Genomic DNA, 14,652 nt, shown 5'->3' with positions numbered 1-14,652 from the left:
AACCCACTGTTCCCAGAATTGACGAGTGGCTCGCCGTACCTAAGCTGTTTGCACAAACAACATGGTCTATGCTAAACACCGACTTTCCTTCTGGGTGTCTGGAATATGGGACCTTGCCAGCTAGAGGCTGCTTACATGATCAGCCCTCGATAGAAACCCTGAGCAGTCCATGTCTTGTGAGTGTCCGTGGTTTGTGGCATTTCACCCCAGGAGTCAGTCCTGTGTCGTCTCCCTGGGAACGGACCCTTGTTCGATTCCACCTGGTTCCTGCCTGGTTTCTTCTGGGCTTCGCCCCATGAGCTTTTCCCCTTTGATGATTGTGCTTGTGTCCTTCTGCTGTAATAAATCCCAGCCATGAGGATGACTGTGCAGTCTTGTGAGTATTCTAGTGAATTACTGAATCCAAGGCGGAACTAGATATTGTATTTGTGGCTGAATCACAAATAAGGCTGAGAAGTGCCTTTCTCCATGGCATATTAAGATAAATTATTAGCCCACAAACCAGTACATTTAGAAGGTCTCACATTCTTATTGTGGAGCTGAAATACTATCTCCTGCAAAGTTTCTCTGCCAGAACTCTGACGAGGGAGGTCTGGGAGTGGGACCTGGGCATCTGCTGGTGTCCCAGCAGCCCTGGGATCTGGACCTGATGGTCCTTAACCCAACCTTTGTGTCTGCCTTTCTCTTCTTGGAGGTTGTCCCAAGAGGTTTCTCTTTTGTTTTTCTCAGCTTCCCTTCTGTACCCCATACCTGGCCCCATTATTGTGCCACCCACTCACAGTTGTTCTTTGGATTCCTGCTTTCCTTATTTTCCAGCTCACTAAACTTTGCTGTCCTGGCAGATGTCTGCTGGATCTTGTTCAACACTAAAAAGGTTCAGAGGTAGTCAGAATTTCCTGAGAGGACCCAGAGGCGCCCATCACCAGTTCCAACTCAGGCAACTCACTTTCTCTTTCTAGGATGGGCCCAACCTGAGACTGCCCAGGTGCACAGTGGGGGTCAATGCTGTTCAGACCCTCCCCTGGTACCCCATCTACACCCAGATAAGAAGCTTCTGCTTAATTCAGGGATCACGATGGTCCATGGAAGGTTCTTTTCAAGATTAAAGCCATAATGAATCTGACAGTATTGGAATGTGATGGGGAAGATGTTTTGATATCACGGATGAACAGTGGGAAAGTGGTACAGCCGTCTGATGTGATGCAACGAGACCTGGACAAGAGGAAGGGCAAATGTTGGTGGAGGAGGACAGTTGATCATGATGAGACCAGAGTCAAAACCTTTTCAACTCATTTTCGAAACCAACAGATTCTTGCAGGCTCCTCTCCCCACCCCCCAATCCACTCTGCACACCACACCCAGAATAAGCCACTTCCATCACAGCGCTTTGTTCAATATCAGGAGTGGGTTCCACTTGCCTGAGTTGTTTTCACATCCCTCCAAAATTGGGCTCCACTAACCTGTCTATAAGTCTCCAATGCAGTATTTAAACATCCTAGTGGGGGGCCATACACCTAGCATATGTACACCCCCTCCATGCCAGATTTCTTCACTGCCTACAACAGACATAGTTTCTGCTCATCTTGTTGTCACCTCCCTAATGCCACCATTTCCTCTTTCATGCAGTTATCACTCCAGAAAGCCTGGCAGAGGTTTGGGCTGTTCTGGAACAAACATAGGTTTTAGGGTTCCTTTTAATGTCAAGTTTCCAAGTGCCAAGTGCTTTTGGCACCTCAAAATGCCCAAGGGATGAATGCAAGCGAGGCGTAGCCAATCCAGAGGACAGTCAGATGAGCTCTTGCATGGCTGATCCGAGGCCGTGTCAACCCACCAAAGCCTGTCCTTTGCAGCAACTCCGGGCTGACCAAGAGAGATGTTGTTACAGTTAGCAGTCAGCAAGGTGACTTTAAGTAGAATCTATTTTTCACATTGGAACCGTAAGACATTTTCACAGACCAGGTTTAATCAGAGCCTTGCATTCAAGTACAGAGTTGTAGCAGCATATTTTCAAGAATTAACTGTTTGATTTATATAAATAATTTGTACTGGTTGGAAAATTGTAAAAATTAAGTTGATAGGCAGAAGTTATTAAATAAAAGGTTCTTCTGAAATTGTCCACTTAGAACACTTTGTTGGGAATCCTTTCCAGTAATTTAGACATAATATAATTATAATATCTATATATAATAGGCAAATGTGTGTTTTCTTTCACAAATGGGAACTAAGCCATATGTATTACTGTTTGGTTTTCACTTATCCATATAAGTCAGACATTTTTCCTGTTGACATATAGAGATAACTCACGTTGTTTTCAACGGATGCAGAGTATTTTGCTATATGGATGTTCCAGTATTTATTTTAGCCGTCTCTTCCTCTTAGACTGTTTTTTCTCTGTTCTTTTGCTGTTAAAGACAATACTGAAATATTTTTATGCAAAGATACCATTGTATACTTTTGAAATTTTAACTGTAGGAGAAATTCCTGGAAAGTCAGTATAATTGCTAGGTAAACAACATACATATTTATAATTTGGATAGATGTTCCCAGATTGCTCTCCAAAAAAGTGCTGATTTATATTCCCACCTACAACATTTGAGAGGAGAGCTACATCCTACATACAAAACTGGATTAAAGATGTCTTTCTACCTAGCTGTAGTCTCACATGGCAGCATGGAGTAGCGAAAGTGTGAACACATACTCAAGAAAATCTTGCTAGAGCCAGTTTGGTGTAGTACAGAAATCAAGAGAGTTTTGGAATCATAAGGACTTCAGTTTTAATCTTGATCCCACCGTCCGCTAACAGAGTGAATCTGGTGCCATTTACTTAATCTCCTTCAATTGGGACAATAGCGCTCCCTTGCAGAGCTGTTGCTAACGTTTAATAATACATAGAGGGTATAGATAGGTAGCCATCTGGACTTTTGTTTGTTGGGAGTTCTTTGATTACTCATTCAATTTATTTGCTGGCAGTCAGTCTATTCAAATTTTCTATTTCTTTGTGCTTTGATTTTGGTAGCTTATGTTTCTAGGAATTTATCCATTTCTCCTAGATAGTCCAATTTGTTAGCATACATTTTTCATAACATTTTCTTACAATTGTTTGTATTTCTGTGGTATTGGTTGTTATTTCTCCTCTTTCTTTTGTGATTTTGTTTATTTGGCTCCTCTCCCTTTTTCTTTTTTGATGAGTCTGGCTAGAGGTTAATCAATTTTGTTGATCTTTTCAGAGAACTAGCTCTCTCTTTCATTGACCTGTTCTATTGTTTTTGTTGTTGTTGTTAATTTCTATAACACTTATTTCTGCTCTACTCTTTATTGTTGCCTTCCTTCTGCTGGCTTTCGGTTTGTTTTCTTTTCTTTCTTTCTTTTCTTTTTTTTGTCTTAGCTCCTTTAGGTAAGATTAGGTTGTCTATTTGAGATTTTTTTTTTCTTTTTTTTTTTGCTTCTTGAGGAAGGCCTGTATGGCAATAAACGTCTCTCTTAGAACTGCTTTTGCTATGTCCTAAAGATATTGGACCATTGCATTTTCATTCATCTCCATGTAAATTTTGATTTCTTCTTTGATTCTTGGTTGACCCATTCATTGTTTAGCATATTATTTAACCTCCATATATTTGTGGCCTTTTCAGTTTTTTTCTTGTAGTTGATTTCTACTTTCATAGCGTTGTGGTCAGAAAAGATGTATGGTATGATTTCAGTCTTTTTGAATTTGTTGAGACTTGTCTTGTGGTCTAACATGTGATCTATTCTAGAGAATGTTCCTTGTGTACTTGAAAAGAATGTATATTCTGCTGTTTTAGGATGGACTGTTTTGAATACATCTGTTAAATCCATCTGGTCCAATGTGTCATTCAAAGCCATTGTCCCTTGATGATTTTCTGTTTAGAACTGTCATGGATGGAAGTGGGGTGATTAAAGTCCCCTACTATTAATGTATTACTATTGATTAGTTCCTTTGTGTTTGTTATTAACTGTTTTATGTGTTTTGGTGCTCCCATCTTGGATGCATAAACATTTACAATTATTCTACCTTCTTGTTGGGTCATCCCATTTATTATTATATAGTGCCCTTCTTTGTTTTAAAGTCTATTTCATCTGATATAAATCTTTGTTTAAAGTCTATTTGGTCTGATATAAGCATTGTTACCCTTTGTTTCTTTTGACGTCCATTTGCCAGTTTCTCTATCCTCTCACTTTCAATCTGCAGGTGTCTGAAATGAGTCTCTTATAGGCAGCAGATAGATGGGTCTTGTGTTGTTGTTGTTGTATTTTAATCCATTCTGTCACCCTATGTCTTTTGATTAGAGTGTTCAGTCCATTTACTTTCAAAATAATCACTGATAGATATGGATTTTTTGGCCTTTTTTTTTTTAAGATTTTATTTGTTTATTTGACAGACAGAGATTGCAAGTAGGCAGAGAGGCAGGCAGAGAGAGAGGAAGGGAAGCAGGCTCCCTGCTGAGCAGAGAGCCCGATGCTGGGCTTGATCCCAGCACCCTGAGATCATGACTTGAGCTAAAGGCAGAGGCTTGAACCCACTGAGCCACCCAGGTGCTCCTTTTTTGACCATTTTTAAGACTTGTTGTATAGTTGTTTTTGTAGTTTTTCCTGATCCTTTATTCTCTTGCTTTCTTTCATGTTTGCTAGCTTTCTTTAGTGATATACATGGATTTCTTTCTCTTTATTCTTTGCATAACTGTGACTGGTTTTTTATTTGTGGTTGCCATTAGGTTTGTATATAATATCTTCTGCATATAGCAGTCTATATTAAGTTGATGGTGGCTTAAGTTTGAACCCATTCTTTACTCTTCTCCCTCATCTTTGATGTATATGGTGTCATATTTTATATACTTTTATTTTATGAATCCCTTGACTGATTTTTCAGAAATATTTATTTTTATTGTTTTTGTGTGTTTATTCTTCATACTCTCCCATATGGTTTCTTCTTTCTAATCAAAGATGGACTTTTAATATTAATATTTTAATATTTCTTGTAAGGCTGATTTAGTGGTCAGGAACTCCTTTAGTTTTTGTTTATCTGAGAAACTCTTCATTTCTCCTTTTATTCTAAATGACAGCCTTGCTGGATAGAGTGTTTTTAAGTATAGATTTTTCCCCTTCAGCACTTTGACTCTATTGTACTACTCCTTTCTGGTCTGCAAAGTTTCTGCTGAAAATCTGCTTGTGGCCTTATGGAGTTTCCCCTCTATGTAACTGTCTTCTTTTCTCTTGTTTTAAACATTTTTTTTTCTTTATCACTACTTTTCCATCTTAATTACTATGTGTCTTGGTGTATACTTCCTTGGGTTGATTTTGGTGGGAATCTCTGTACCTCCTGGATCTGGATATCTGTTCCCTTCCCCAGATTAGGGACGTTTTCAGCTATTATTTCTTCAAGTAGTTTCTGCCCCATATTGTCTCCTGGGATTCCTATAATGAAAATATCATAACACTTGATGGAGTATAACTTCGTGGAAGTCCCTAAGATGTTTCTCAGTTTGCATAATTTTTCTCTCTCATTGTTCTGTGTGGTTATTTTCCATTACTCTGTCTTTCAGGTCATTAATTCATTGCTCTTTGTCTTCTAGTCTGCTGTTTATTCCATCAAATTTATTTTTAATTTCATTTATTATGTTTTTCATCTCCATTTGGCTCTTTTGTACCTTTTGTTAAGGTTTCATTGATATCCTCCAGTCTTTTCTCAACTTCAGTAAGTATCTTTATAATCATTTCTTTAAATTCTCTACCGGCCATATTACCTATATCTGTTTCACTTAGGTCTCTTGTTATGATTTGGTCCCATTCTTTCCTTTGGGACACATTCCTCTGTCTCCTCATTTTGTCTAACTCTCTGTATCTGTTTCTATATGGGTAAGTCATCCATGTCTCTTGGTCTGCTTGTGAAGAAGAGGTCCTGTAGTGTCCTGCAGTGTCCTGCAGTGTGGTGTCCCCTATTCCCTATGGCCTGGCACTTTGGGGGTTGTCTCCTGTGGGTGTTGTATGTGCCCTCCTGTTGGGTCCTGGCCTCTCTTTCCTGTAGTACAGTTGTCTTCCAAAGCTCTTTTTGCCTGTTTTGGTGAGTGTTTTGTTCCCAGCTAGGTGGGGCACTTTTTAACAAGGTGTGTGCTGGTCTGCTTGTGAAATGAGAAGACTGCCACTGCTGCCAAAACTGAGGCCCCACAGGAGGCATGGGTCAGGAGACACAAGACGGTCTTCTGGGGGAGGGGCCCTACACCACAGAGACTGAAGTAAGCATGAGTAGAAAGGGTGGATCCATGGAAACACGGGGAACAGGGCTTGGGGCAAGTTACTTAGTGATTGTTGGCATGGTGTTGGTTCCTGCTGGTGGCTGTGTGTTTATGCTGAGGGGTGGAAAGGAAAATGGTGCACATAAGCTCCCTTGTTCCTGAAGGGGTCTTCTATGATGTCTGCCTCTCCAGGTCATGCTCTGAGATGAGTAACTAATGTTCCTTCCCATCTATTTCTGGCATTTTTCAAACTGCTGCTTCCAGGCTGTATCTCCACTGGCTGTCTGCTGTCTCTTTAAGGGTGGAGAGTCAGTTTCCCAACACCCTCTGAGTTCTCCTAGAGCCAAGCAAGTTGAATTTTAAAATTCCAGGCTTTAAGTCCAGCTGGTTATAAGAACTCACAAAATTCAGCCCCTCCTGCTTTCAAAGCTGAATGTTATGGGGATTTGTTTAACCCATGTGGGCTCTACAGTGTGATAGTCTCTACAACCCCAGCTCTGTCCTGCTGCAGATGGCCATGGTCTGTTTTACTCCCAAACTGCATCTTTGCCCTTTCTACCTTCTTTGCTGTGGTTTCTTCTTACCTTTAGCTGTGGAGTTTGTTCTGCCAGTCTTCGGGTCATTTTTCAGGTTATTATACTGATGTGAGTGTTATCTAGTTGTATCTGTGGGAAGAGGCAAGCTTAGGGTCCTCGTACTCCACCATCTTTCCAGCCTCCTCTCCCAATAGTTCTCTTTTGAGGTTCAAGGAACTAGTGCATGTAAAGTGCTTAGATGAGATATGGAATTTAGCAAGTACTAAGTAAGTGTTTGTTAGAGAAATAAATTATTTAGGAGCCCCTCTGTGTAGATGGCCCTTAGGCTCGCTAAGTGGATTCACCATAAGACATTTAAAGCAGGGTGCTCAATTCAGGTGAGAGAGCTGGGATTTGGGGACAAGGGAGTTAGATCCAATAAACTATAAGTAGCATAGTTGTTTTTCCTGACCAACAGGTTTCTTGCCAGACCTAAGTATCACAAGGCCCAGAAATGACACAGGTTCATTATAAAAACTCTCCATTGTTTCCAATGTAATTACAGCTGAGAATGGGAGCCAGAGCTCCTTTCTTCACTTCATTTATTATGGTTATACTGGCATGCTCTGTTTTACTTTCAAGCCATAAGGTCAGACTCCAAGCACACTTGAGGCACCGCTTTGGCAAAGATAACCCCAAAGCTGCCTGGAAGGCAGCATCTATACTAATCTTGCCACAGTAGGAGCTTTGGGGCCACACAGAAGAGGAATTGAGGGAACAAGAGCTGAGTCTTAGACTGGAGAGCCCCCAAAACTGCTCCTGAATTCTTATAAGGTGGAAGTGGTATAGAGAATTTGACTAGCTGTGAAGAGCTCAGTGCTCTCAATGACATCAGAGGACTAGCGGTCCTCTTCAGAGATCCCCTGTGATGGACCTCAGCCTCTGCCTGTAGCCTCTGCCTATTCCTGCAAGGGTTTGGCAACCTCAGCTCTTTTAAGTAAGTCTATCTTGGATGGAAGGAGAGGTGTCTTGGCCTGAACTTGGACTCCTGGACTTATTTCTGGATTCAACCCACTGCCTTTCTTTCTGATCTTGGAGTAGTCATTCAATTCCCATCCTGGTCTTTTCTTGCCTATCTCTAAAATCGCCATTCAAGAAACCATGAAGTCCCTAAGCCTCAGTGAGGAATTGATGATGTCCAAGAATAGCTCATACTCAATGCTGCTGAGAAAAGGAGAATATCACTCAGGCTACTTCCCTCTTCTCCTCCCTCTTTTAATAGGCAGGATCTCAGTTCATCTTTGGGACATAGTCAAGAGATTTGGTAAGTGATAGAAAAATATTAATTACTTAAGGAGTCTTTAGAAAGCGCTCACTCATGAAGTGGTGGGATCTTTAGATGTTCTTTAGGCTCTGCCCTTAATTTGTACAGCTATATGCCACCTATGTTGCTGGGGAGTTGAGAGGGCGAATGGATTAGAGTTCTTGTGTGTAGAATTGTATAAGATTCATCAAAATATCTTTATAAGAGTGCCATTTACAATCTGATACCTTTAAGGCAGCAGTGATTTTCTGTGGTTTAGTAGGAGTCTGACCAGGAATAAATTGTTGCAACCTCTCCATAGGAAAAAAACAATCCTTCCCTAGACCCTTTGATACCATAAGTACATGCTGGTCTATTCCGACCATCAGCAGTAAAGTTCTTTTAAAAACAGAGCTTAATTAACCAGACAGAAGAAAAGACAAGAGCAGTGTTCTATAATCATCTTGTAATAGATGGGAAGGGAAAAATAGTTCTTTTATGGTACATGGGGCACAACCTTCTACCCTGGGGAAAACCATAACATGAAGTGATATCATACTGTATACAGTTTCTCTCTATAGAGACTAATGTCCATTTCAATGTCCACCCTGTTCTGGAAAAAGAAGTAGGATTGCAGCCAAATGTCACAGGAGACATGCTGCTCACTGAGACCTGCAGTGAGTATAGGGTCGGCCCACTTGGGAGCCCACCTGTTGGGGGCCTGCAGAGTACCTTACCAGGTGTGCTTAGCAATCGGCATGTTCTCAGTGGGTGACACCTGGAATTCAGATAATGGGCCAGCTGAGGGTCTGTGTGTGTCCTATGCAACATTTAGCACAGGATTGATGTTTAGCAGAAGGATGAAATTTTGTCGTTTGAGACTCTATAATTTCTCAGCAGAATCTACTCTATAATTTCTCACAGAATCCAGGATCATTCCTTGAAATTGTTGAGGGGAGAGCTGCTCAGGGTCTAGAAGGGTGAGGAACAGATGCTCCCAAGAGAAATGTGCCCTGTTGCTGGGGTCTGACCTGTGGGAATCCTCTCAGATCCTGTCTCTAAGTGTGGTGACCTGTATGTCAGATCCTCTTCAGTTCATCCAGGTGGAGGGGAAGATGGTGGGCACTGACCTCTGCCACAAAGTGCTGAGGAAGGCTTTTCTCAGGTTATCCATCTCCTTTTGAGTTATGGAATTCAAACATGGGTTTAAGACTCAGTTAAGAGACTGGCCACACTGGACACTGCAGGAGATACCCGGGAGAGGCTAATGGTGGATCAATTTGGAGACTTCAAGGGGGTTTGGTCAAAAAATGGCAAAGGGGAGATTTGGAAGGAAGAGGAAGAGGACAGACAGCTAAAGGCCATCTAAATGATTCCTCGCCTACTTCTGAAGCAGAAAGGAGAGGTCACATCAGCTCCCAGTTGACTCACCTAGCTGGCTCTCCTTTCAGTGCCGGGCCATCACCTACCCAACAAGAGTGCTGAAACATGGATGGAAGAACCAATTTGCAATTATCGTTTGCCCATCATCACTGCAAAGTTAGAGGGACTGAGTGCCTTCATATCCTTGGGACTGACCTGACTTGGAAATGGGACTCTAGCTTTGCATTGAGGCTGACTGACACAATGTCAAGTAGCAAAGGATAGCACCACCTCTGAATTTGTGACTACAGAGAAGAAAAACATTTGGCTTTGGAGCCAGAGAGGCTAGACTGAAATCTAGGTTCTATCACTTTGAATTCATGCAGCCTCAAGAAAGTCCTCTCCAAATAGAGTCCCCATCTGTGAAAGAAAAAAAAAGAATTCATTGCTTAGATGGTGGCCATTGCAGAACTTGCATGCTCAGAATGGCAGGGAAAAAGCTGTGGCTTTTATGATGGAGGAGAGCTCCCGATCCTGTGTCTTTGTGTCTCTTCTGAGCAAGAAATTTAGCCTCCCAAGTAGTAAGCCTGTGAGAGACGCATTGTTAAAGGCAGAAGGCACTAAAATATGCATGTGCCAAATGTTGAGAAAGCTGGAGTGTAAGCAGTGTTGTAAATTGGAAATAGCCTTGCAGTGTAGAGTGACTAATTTTATCACTCAGGGAAGCTATTGAAACTCCTCCGTATCATCCAGATGACTGTATTAAGGAGAACATCTCGGAAATTTCAGATGAGCTTCTGATGCCACGCGTGACACGGCTTCTTCCTTAATCGTTTGTATCCCCCAAAGTGCAGTACTGTAGTGTTCACAGGCTCACTGATTGTGGTAGGGGGAGACACCATGCCTGAACTCTACCTGATTCCTACTTCACCCTGGACAAAACATGGCAGGGTTTTCTGTTTCTGAGGAGACTCTGTGATCAAGGCATTTTTGTTCCCTTGCATGAGCTGGTACAGGACTGATAGGGCAGCCATCTTGGTGGCTGGGTAGGGGGTATGGAGGGAGGGCGGAAGGATAGGGATGGAGGAGGGCTAAGAAGTCCCGTTTTTGATCTCAGGTACCTTTCCTCACACTCTGGACATGTGCCCTTCAGCCACTGTCTCCCCCCAGAAGCCTTGACTGGAACTCGTCTGACTCACACACTACTTCTCTGGAGACTGTTGCCTTGATTTGTCCTCATGTTGTAGGGAAGATCTACATCTAGCCCCCAACTGCTGGATGTTTTTGAATATCTAGCTCTGAAACCACACTAAACTGAAGTATAATTTTTGGTCATAAGGGATCAGGAACATCTTATCCCTTGATTTCTTCCCAATTTTCTCAAAGCGTAGGCATCCCCAATAGGTACCAGCAAGATGTTCCAAGTGCCCAAGGCCATCTGGCACAGTGAAGTTCCTGTTGGCACATTCCTGGGGGGAAACCAGTTTGTTCCTTTGTGGAAAGTGTGACTGCCATGCTGGCGGGGCTCCTCTGTTTGGGAGACATTGTGGAACTTCTCATGGACAACGCTGAGCGAATGTTCTTGGAAAAGTGGTCTTCACTCTGCATGAGGCTTCCCTGGGGCAATGGACCCTGGTCAGCACCAGGAAGTTGCCTCGTTCCAGCCTTCTGTGGTTGCTCCCTGATGCCTTGTCACTGATGACGTGAGCTCCCAGCCTTCCTGGGACAGACACCATTTGAAGCCAGTCTACTGTTTTCTGAGCAGCAGCTTTGCGCCAGGGACCCATGGGCTTGCCCTCCTCTAATTCCAACAGCCACTCTGCCACAGAGACATTGGTAAGCTCGCTCTACGCGTGGAAGCTGAAGCTCACAGTGGCATATGGACTCACTCAAGGTCACATGGCCTCTGGGACTGGAGACCAGCTTAGCTGGCCCAGTCTCATTACACTGCACTGCACGCAGGCCCCTGGCCAGCACAGGCCTGGGAGCGTCAGCAGGCTGCCGAGTTAATGCACAATGAGAAATGGGATGTGTGTAGGTGGGAGTGGTTGGATTGACAGCCCAGAAAATACTGCCAGAGCCACACTCAGACTTACGGCTCTTTTCTTTCCTTTCTGTTTTTCAAATCTATATCCTGGGGCCAACAGTCCTCACCCCTGGCATCAGTGCAACTGGGAAGTTTTTCTGCTCCTGGCTTTCTGTTTCCATGGGTAAAGTGTAAGTGATAAAAATAATAGCAGGACTCTGAAAAATACGGAGCATTAATGTCCAGAAAATATTTATGGCTTTGGAAAGTCTCTTAACCAAAGGGCTTTTAATGCCAATGAAATTAAAATGCGCGAAAGTCCAAGCAACCCACAATTTCAGAAGCGTACGATTTCAGAAGTGAATTGTAGGAGAGAAAAACAGCAACAGAGTTCAACCAGAGCTTCACTGAGCCTCTCACTAGGGGAGAAAAGCCTGGATTCCACAGATTACATCCCTGTAAACTTTGTTGATGAGACACAGGTCCTTCAGCCAGTACGATTCCATATTGGAAGCATTACATCATGGAGGCAAAGGCTCATTGGTTGTCTGGCCTCTGAGATCCAACCCAGGCTGCTGGCATGTGTAAAAACTGCTTTTTGTTGGAATGATGCTTTATCCAGCTTCTAGCATCCATCTGTTTCAGAAGGCACAAGAGTGGTTTCCCTCGTACCCCGAGGAGGGATGCTGTTGTATTTGCACTGTTAGGGCTGCTGATAAGGCCTACTGATGAACATTACAGCTCATGAGATCTGTAATTGGGCTTTCCTTGAGAATCCTGTTCCTTCTGTCATGGTATTTCGAGCGTTGCCACAGGACAGATAGGTTCTTTTGGGTCAGGAACTGAGAAAGACAGTTTGAACAGTCGGCTTAGTGACTGGAGCTTTAGGTACATATTAACCCCCAAAGCAGATGAGGTCCAGAGTACTACAATTTGAAGTTTCTTTATCCCAGGAGATGTTCTAGTGGTACCTCTTCTTGGCCTAACAGAGATGGGAAGAACCCTGTAGATTGTACATCGAAGGATGGGGGAGGGACCTCTGTTCTCATGGGGAATTCAAACTCCTGTTCCAGGAAAGGATTTCCACTGGGAATGGAATCCTTGATGTCTGGGAAGGGTCTGGTTAGAACTGGGAAGAAGGGTAATGTGTGCTTGTCTTGTCTGTTATTTTCACATATCTGAAGTCATATGGTAATAAAACTTCCATGGATAGAGAACCCCATGGGCTTTCTTTCCCCCCTTGCGTTGCAACGTGAGGGAGAGACCACTGGACCTGACATCAGAAGAGCTGGATACAAATACTGGCTTCAAAGTTATCAGATGTATGACTTTGGGCAAGTCTCCAGGACTCCTAGGGCCTTGACTTTCTCAGATATAGCAAACTGTTGATAAAAACACATTTCTTACATGGCTGATATGAGAAGCAAATTAAGTAATCTGAGTCTATGCCCTTAACCACTAAAGGAGGGAGGTGGTGTCAGGCCAAGACAAAAACCCTCCTGGGACAGATAGTTTTATATTCTTCTGGTTTTAAATATGATAACTAATATCACGGGGTGGTTGTCAGGGGATTGTAAATACGGATTGCTATAACTCAAGTGTTGCCTGCATATAATTGTGAAATAGTTTGGCATCAAGTCTCAGTAAAATTGGAGTTCAGAGCAGAGGAGTGAAATAGTTTTAGTAATGGCAGGTAACCGCTATAACAAATGTCTTCAAATAAAAACTTACTTCCGGTGCTCTCTGTGGCAGCACATATACTAAAACCGGGACGATACAGAGAAGGTTAGCATGGCCCCTGTGCAAGGATGACATGCAAACTCACAAAACAGAGGGAGAGGTAGGGGAAAAAAAAACAAGGCAAAATCAGAGAGGGAGACAAACGATAAGAGACTCTTAATCATAGGAAACAAACTGAGGGTGCCTGGAGGGGGGTGGAGGGGAATGGGGAACCTGGAGGATGGGCATGAAGGAGGCCACTTGAGGTCATGAGCACTGGGTGTTCTATGCAACTGAAGAATCACTAAACTCTATCTCTGAAACTAATAATATGTTGTATGCTATAATTTATTTTAAATAATATTAAAAAATTTATTTCTATTTTACTTGGTAGTCAGGTGTGTGTATTTAAAGTGTGTGTGTGTGCGTGTGTGTGCATGTGTATGCATGTGTGTGTGTGTGTGTGTGTGTGCACATGCATGTACACGATGCTTACAGGGAACCAGGCTGCTTCCCTCTAAAAGATTTGCAATTACCTGGGCCTCTGAGTCCTTCACTGGGTATAGGGCATACACAGCTAGAGAGGAAATAGAGAGAGTGCAAGAAGAATGGCTCAGAAGACTTTCTAGGGGCCAGACGGGGAAGTGCTGTGGACACTTCTACCCATGTTCCCTTAGCTGGAGCTCACATTGCCCCACCAACTACAGAGAGACTGGGACGTAGAACTCAGCTGTGAGTCTGGGAGGAGAAGAAAAATGGGATTTGGGGAATGTGTAGTATTATTGTCTTTACCATAGTCTATCCTTATGGTCATCAAGTACCTGTTCTATCTTCCTCCACATTTATTCCTCCTCAAGAGAAACACATCCCATAATCCCATCCAGTCTCTGCATCCAGTTTAATCATCACAACCATGAGTCTGCCTTCTGGAAGGATGCCCAAGTCCATTGTTTCTGTATTAGTTCTCTGTTACTAACCACTCTGTTACTAACCACTCCCAGAGCATTTTTCCTAGACATAATTCCCACTATTATTTTCCTTTTTCCCCATTATTATTTTTATTGATTATTTTTCTCAATAATTATTTCTCTGCTGGATCCTCATTCCTCTTTCTTTGTCAACTCAATGGTGACCATTTTGATATTATTCAAGAAAATTGTTGGGAAAACAATACCCTTAATGTGATCATTGATGGAGGACTGAATTATTTATTCAGCTTAGAAATTTGCTGGACTTTTGATTTTAGAAATAGTTGGATTTTCCAACCCCCCCTTTAAAGATCTTATTTATTTATTTATTTATTAGAAAGAGAGACAGAGAACAGCAGGGGAACAGAGGCAGAGGGAGAAGCAGGCTCCCCACTGAGCAAGGAGCCTGATGTGGGACCCAGGACACTGGGATCATGATCTTAGCCAAAGGCTGACACTTAACCTACTGAGCCACCCAGATGTCCCAGATTTTCCAACCCTTCAACACCCA

The 14,652-nt window shown here is 42.7% G+C and overlaps 1 non-coding gene across 1 annotated transcript; it reads left to right on the top strand.

Moving 5' to 3' along the window:
• The first annotated feature begins 13,190 nt into the window (after positions 1-13,190).
• LOC116573789 lies at positions 13,191-13,297 on the top strand. The gene has a single exon (XR_004278999.1). It is a non-coding gene; the product is annotated as a U6 spliceosomal RNA (small nuclear RNA).
• The last annotated feature ends 1,355 nt before the right edge of the window (positions 13,298-14,652 follow it).

This window comes from Mustela erminea, chromosome 14 (genome assembly GCF_009829155.1).
Source record: "Mustela erminea isolate mMusErm1 chromosome 14, mMusErm1.Pri, whole genome shotgun sequence".
Taxonomy (NCBI): domain Eukaryota; kingdom Metazoa; phylum Chordata; class Mammalia; order Carnivora; family Mustelidae; genus Mustela; species Mustela erminea.
This window is presented reverse-complemented; position numbering and strand designations above follow the sequence as displayed.